The following is a 7,027-nucleotide window of genomic DNA, read 5'->3' as shown; positions in this document are numbered from 1 at the left end:
ATTTAAGAGAGGAGTGGGCCTTTCTCGTTTGGGCCGATTCTTTTGGGCCTGTTTTTTATTTTATTTGGGTCTAGTTCATTTTATTTGTTGGGCTGGATATTAATTCATTTGGGCTTTGCTTATTTTATTTCCATTGGGCTAATATATATTGTTTGGACTCTATTATTTATATAAATGGGCTCCTATTATTTTTATTAATTGGGCTCCTACAATTTATTTAGTTAAGCTCAATGAGATTTATTATTTTAGGCTCTCTTTATTAATCCTAATTATATTTAATTAGTGATAAATTTTAAGACTTACTAATTATTAATTAGTAAGTGAATTAGAATATTTTTTAAGATGAGTAGATTATTAAAGATTAATAATCCGACCTCATAAGACGAGCTTTAATTCCTTAAATAGGATTAGCATCTCATAATATTATTAAAGGAATATGAGTCATGCATAATCATTTCACGCATCCTCATTTATTGAGATCTTTCGAGAATTAGAATCTTATTTTATTTTCTCGGATTAAAGGTCAAGCACCAGAGTTAGAGCTAAACCGTGAGTCTGCTATTCAGGTGGGCTTTCTTACGTATAAACTAAAACCATATAGTAGAATTGTTAAGACTTTATGCTTATGAATTTAAATGATATTGTCAATGCCTAAATGCTTTATGTTTTGTTATTAATTGCCTATCTGATGTTAATCGAATTCGGATTCTGGATGGGACCGCAAATCCCTTCGGAATTAGTGTACACCTTGTGATCGTGAGTCATCTAGCGGGTTGGCCGATCATAGTGTCCGTAGAGGGAGGCCTCCCTCTCGGCACGAGTTACTGATATGGTGATTAATGATATTAAAATGCCTGCGCGGGTTATTGATGAAATAAATGATATTATGTTTGGTAAATACGAGTCTTTAAAGGAAAACCCTCGTATCTTACTGCTATTGAAAGGCTTGACAATAAAATATTATGCATGTATGTAAATTTCGGCAAGTGTCCACTAAGTACTTTCGTACTTAGCCCTGTATGTATTTATAAATGTGCAGGTTGAGCTGTGATCGAGGATTGTAGTGTGCAAGCGGAGCTTTTGTCGATCTAGGATGATTACCTCAGAGTAGAGTATATGTCTTCATACATATACTCAAAATGTTATTCCGCTGCGAACACTGATTTCGTTATGATTTTATGGCATTTGTCAAACAATATGTATTAATTAATAATGTACTCAAACTCATTGAGCACCCATTTCTGGATATTATTATGTATGGTACCCTTGTGGCCTTTTTGATATCTAGATATTTCGATTGATTTCCTTATACAAGTCGAGTCATCAAGAGACAGAATATACCCCTTTCTAAATCCCGCTCCTAAATTCCCTCCCTTAGTCGCGGTTTCCCCGAATTTGCTATCCTTAGCAAGTGCGGTCGTGACAATATATATATATAATATATATATATATATAATCTAGTAATAATAAATTGTATCATATATAATAAAAATATATAAATGTAATAAATATATGTCCATAAAGTGAAGAGAGATCAAAACCATTAATATAGTGTGAATGTAATTAATTATTGGAAATAAAATTTGGAATTAAAAGGACAACAATTGAAATTTAGAAAATTAAGAATAGAATGTTATGAGATTGTCACAGACTAGCATAGGATGGATAATCATTGTTGTAACTTGAACGTGTATCGCTGCTATATATTTATAGATAGGCGGATAGATAGTTAAAATTAAAATATATATCTTGGCAATTTTTGTATTTTCTTGTCATTGGCCCATGAATTTGATGAAATTGCCCTGATTTTGTAAGCTAGTATACAGTAGTAGTATTTATTGTGTCAACATGACATATCAACCATTTATTTAATTATCATTATTTTTGTAATCTCCATTCATCTCATATAATCTCAACTTTAGAATATCTTAATTATATTACATCGTGCTTTATGTATAAAAATGAGAATTTATATTCGTTGAAATCAATCTATCAAATTCATATCCCCTTGGTTGGAAGGAAAATGCCCCGCTTTCTCTCGACATCTTTTTTCGTCATCGCCCTTCTTTTTATTTCAGGTGCATCTATTACTTCAAATTATTTGATCCAATTTATTTAGATCAAAAATATTTAAAAATTATTTGGGGGTCTCTTATAATGTAATATATTTAAAAAAAATGAAATGTGATATGGTTAGAGATACGTACATGTACACGTGATGTAATAAAAATTAATCAAAATTCTTATTCCATATATTCATCAATTTTTGAGAGGTCACAATTTCTTTGTTCACCTAGAGTATCTTAAATATTAGAGGATATTTATTTGTTATTCTTTTGAGTGAACTAATAAAATATTTATTTTTCTATTGTAAAGATAAAAACAGTCACAGAGATAAAAAGGATATGAATAGTTAATCTCACAATTTTACTCTGATTATTATAATAATTCATAATTACAAAGCTCTTTAGTCGTGAATTGACCAAATTTTGCTTATAATTTACATGAACTACGAGCTTCTTGTTCATGAATTGAATCTATCTTTGCCTACAATTCGTAACTGCGAAAGATTCTTAACTTTAAATTAAGGGCAAAATAGTACGTTAAGCCATAAAATAATTATACTCCCTCCGTCCACGAAAGAACTTCTTATCTTTCCTTTTTGGGACGTCCACAAAAGAACTTCCTACATATTTTTGGACTATACCCCACCACTTATAATCCTCTTACTTTTCACTTTTCACAACTCCCAATATTAATTATAACACCCTTTCACCACTCCTAATACACTCAACTTCCTTTTATCCACTCTCAATACACTCAACAATATTTTTTCTTAAAACTCGTGCCACTCCCTCCTAGGAAGTTCTTTCATGGACGGAGGGAGTATTATTTATTTATTTTTCTCTTTGTAATTAGTATTTTAAATTAAAAAATGAATATTTTGATATATTAACTCTATTGTTTGTATGCAACGATGATGATGACAGGCATGAGTGAGACGACGATGATGGTCAGAGACGAAAGTAATGTGGTGCAAGAGAAGAATGCAAAGAGGTGTTTAGTCGAGTTGGCCGCATGCAGCATACAAGCGTGTAGTAACGATTGTTGTAAGCCGTTATGTAACGATGATTATTCAAGCCATAATCCGGTTGGTTATTGCGGTAAATACCCTGGACGCCTCGGTCGCATTTGCCTCTGTCAATATGATTGTTAATTAACGCGCTTAATTACTCCTACTGTCCTACATTGTATATATATAATGAAGAATCGATTAAGCTGCAAACCTTGCCAAAAAATAAAGTGCATTTGCGCGATAAAATAAATTTTGATGAGTGTGATTTACATTTCATTTTTATGGTAACATTTGCATTTCATTAATTTATCACTTGATTATGTTTTCTGAATCAATTGCTAGATAATTTCTCAAAAACAAAGTTTAAGAAAGTCGTAATTGGAAAGAACTCATCTATGTAAACAATAAAAATAGATTTAATCATTTAAGGGTCACCTATTTTTGTCATCATTAAACAAACCAATAAAAAAATACTAATAGACATGAAAATATTTATGTGCTAGCTTCATCTATATCTGATATAATTTTGATCCGAAAGATGTTGGTAGAACCACAAACTAATAGCTTGTAAGAGATAAATGGCTTGTAAGAGAATTGAATGCTTCATGTATGAATAAAAAGTTGTTAATATTATCCAATCAACTGTAAATAGGGAAATTTTCTACTTATATCGAGACTGCGAAAGAAGCATGGGATACTCTTCAAAATACTTTTGAAGGTGATCATCGTGTGAAGTGACATGGATTGAACAACTCACTTCCAGATTTGAGATGTTGAAAATGGAAGAAGATGAAGCTATTGACGAGTTTCATTTCAAGCTTCTCACAATTTTCAATGAGAGTTTTTCTTTGGGAAAAAGGATTAGTGAGGAAGAATTGGCGAAAAAGGTCTTAAGATATCTTTCGAATAAGTTTGACTTCAAAATTGCAGCCAATGAAGAAGCAAGGGACTTGTCTACTATAAAGTTGAATGAATTAGTTGGATCGTTGCTAGTTTTTGAAATGGGCAAGAAATATGGCAAGCTTGAAAAGTAGAAAAATGTTACTTTTGTAGCAAATTCTGTGAATCAGAAAGAAATCTCTGCAAATTCTTCAAAGAGTTTTTCACCTACTTCTTCGCAAGAGAGAAGTAATTAAAAGGAAAAAGGTAATAGATACACACGTTGATCAGCAAGAAAAGAGGACGTTCATGCACCTGTCACAGTCGAAAGTGATACAAACACTGATACAGTAGCTTTCACAGTAAGAACTAAGGAGATTCAGAAACTTGTCACAGCCACTGTCTACTGACGGGTGATATAGATAGGGATACATGTAGTGATACAGGGGATTTGGATGAAGAATATCTTGCCAAAAACTATGAACTTATGCATCAAAAGTGTGTGGTTGTTCTTGAAGTGAACAAATCTTTAATGATTCAACTAACTCAAGAAAGAGATAGTCTTAAATACTCAAATCTTGCTCTCAAGGAATAAAATGGCGTATTCACCAATAAGTTGGAACACGTGGACAAGATGATCAAGAAACTTGATCGAATTATGGAAATTTCTCAATGTTTCAACAACAAGGCTGGTCTTGGTTATGATAATCATTATTGGAACATATCGATGCTTACAATCAAAGCATGTTTGTTCCTGCCAAAGTGGAAGAAAAAGGCAAGCAAGATGAAGCCAAACCACATGGTCAACATAATAAATATGTTGAATATTCTGACAACAAGAAGATGACTCATACTCACACTCAAAATTTACAGTCTATGTTAAATCAACAGGCTCGGTACCCTTGTCATCATGGGAATAGCTCATTTGTTCATATTTTCATTACTGTGATCATCGTGGACACGTCAGACCTCGTTGCAGATTTTATCTCGATAATAGAAGGAATATGACGAATACAAGAACTTATCAGTCAAATAAAATTCCTATTACTGGAGAATGTGGCTATGAGGGCATTGGTTATTCTAGAGGAAAGACCGATCAACCTCATCTGAATAGATCATCTGCAAGTACGTGGCATCCTATCTGTCACTACTGTGACAAACCAGATCATATTAGAACAAATTGCAAATCATATCATAAGGATAAACGGGTGAAGAAAAGAAAATAATTCAGAAAAATGGGTACAAAAGCTGATGCATGTTCATGAAAATGATGGAACAGATGGAGAAATCACATCGGAACATGATGTCGTTGTAGCTGATATTCAAATTGCTACGAAGAAAATTGTTTCTTTTGTTTGTATTTTAGATTTTGATCATGTTAAAGGAGCTTCTAATTTTTTGGAGGAAAGTGCTCCTGCATCAGCATGTGTCCCTCTGTAGAAATTACTGCGCCAACAGTTGTTCCAATTTTTAATGTCATTGATCATGCATGTGTTCATGTTGCCGCTAAAGAACCTGTTTTAATAATTGTTCCAGATGTCACTTACTCCGTTGTTCATAAGAAACTTGATCTTACTCTGAAGTATGTTCTTTAAGATGTTCTTTTATAAGAACACGTCTATTTCTTATTAGAGGCCTGTTTTGCAGCAGCTGGTATAGTTATTGATACAGATGCAGATGCTTGGTATGGATGATGATGTAGATACAGAAACTGGTAGAAATGATGATGCAAATGCAGAAGCTGGTACAGATGATGGTGCAGTTGTTCTGGTTATTTAGCTCTTTGATTTTGTTAGTAAGCTGTTGTTGCTTGGTTTAGTTTTTGATGGTCTGCTCTCTATTGCTTCGCTGCTACAATATTGATATTCTTGAGAGGGAGACATGTTGTTCTTCGGGCCGGGGAGGGGGGGAGTTGTCCTTGATGTTTGACAAATAGGGGAGGACATTAAGGATTGTTGATTTTTGATGATTATGGTATCTGTTACGTTGGGGAGGAGTTTAATTCATCTCATTATTTTTAGATTTCGTATGCTGCAGTTTATTCATGAGTTGTGCACTATGTTTTGTCTACATCAATGATAAAGGAGAATATTGTTGAGTATTGATATATTCAGATATATATTGTCATTATGTAGATAATTCCAATAGTATCACCAGATGTTCTATCAGAAGTATCAGTGCATAGATGTATCACTCATTGTACTTGCCGAGTCTGGAATAGCTGAAAGCTTATCCCTACGGGATTTTAGCAGCAAGTTTGAGAACTAAGTTTATGCGGTTCTTGTGGATATTCTCAACATCAAATCTCTAAATTTTATGAAGTATTATTGGATCACAATTGTAGATATATTCTATTATGTTCATTGGAGTTCTATCCAAGATATAACTCTTATTAGGGTTAACCTATTTAAGGATAAGGAGGTGAACATTTTTTGCTACTGCTTTGATCATTATTTTTCTTATTTTTACAAGAATATTTTTCGTGCTTATTATCAGATCACACAATGCTTGTGTGTGTGATCTAGTTCGTCGCTATTTCATACTCCCTCTGTCCGCCAAGATTATGGCAATTTGCTTGGGCACGGGATTTAATAAAATTGATGATGATTTTGATGTAGTGGAGAAAGGGTCCCACCACTTTATGAGATGAGTGGTTGAGATTGAATTTTGATTGGTTTTTTTGTAAATAAAGAGTGTTAGTAAGGATAAAATATTAAAGAGGATGGTGGGACCATTGCCATAAAAGGAAAGTGACATAATCTTGGCGGACGCCCAATATAGTAATTGTGACATAATCTTGGCGGACGGAGGGAGTATTATTTTTAAGCGACCTCTTGGAGCTGTACTTTCTTGTTCGTTATTGCTTTCACTAGCCTGTTGGTGGAAGATTTATTTTTTTGGGTAGGTGGTGAATGTGTAGCGTTCACACTTAGAGAGTAGGTCGTTGTTTTGCTCTCAATTATTCATTGTTGGTGGAGTTTTGGGAAGATACAGAGGCTAGAAAGATCGAGTCTTTTCGTATAAGTCCTTTGTATATCTTAACTTTATTGGTTAATAATTTACCCTGGGAGT

This window comes from Salvia miltiorrhiza, chromosome 5 (assembly GCF_028751815.1).
Source record: "Salvia miltiorrhiza cultivar Shanhuang (shh) chromosome 5, IMPLAD_Smil_shh, whole genome shotgun sequence".
Taxonomy (NCBI): Eukaryota; Viridiplantae; Streptophyta; class Magnoliopsida; order Lamiales; family Lamiaceae; genus Salvia; species Salvia miltiorrhiza.
The sequence above is the reverse complement of the archived record's forward strand: the minus strand, read 5'-3'. Positions refer to the sequence as shown.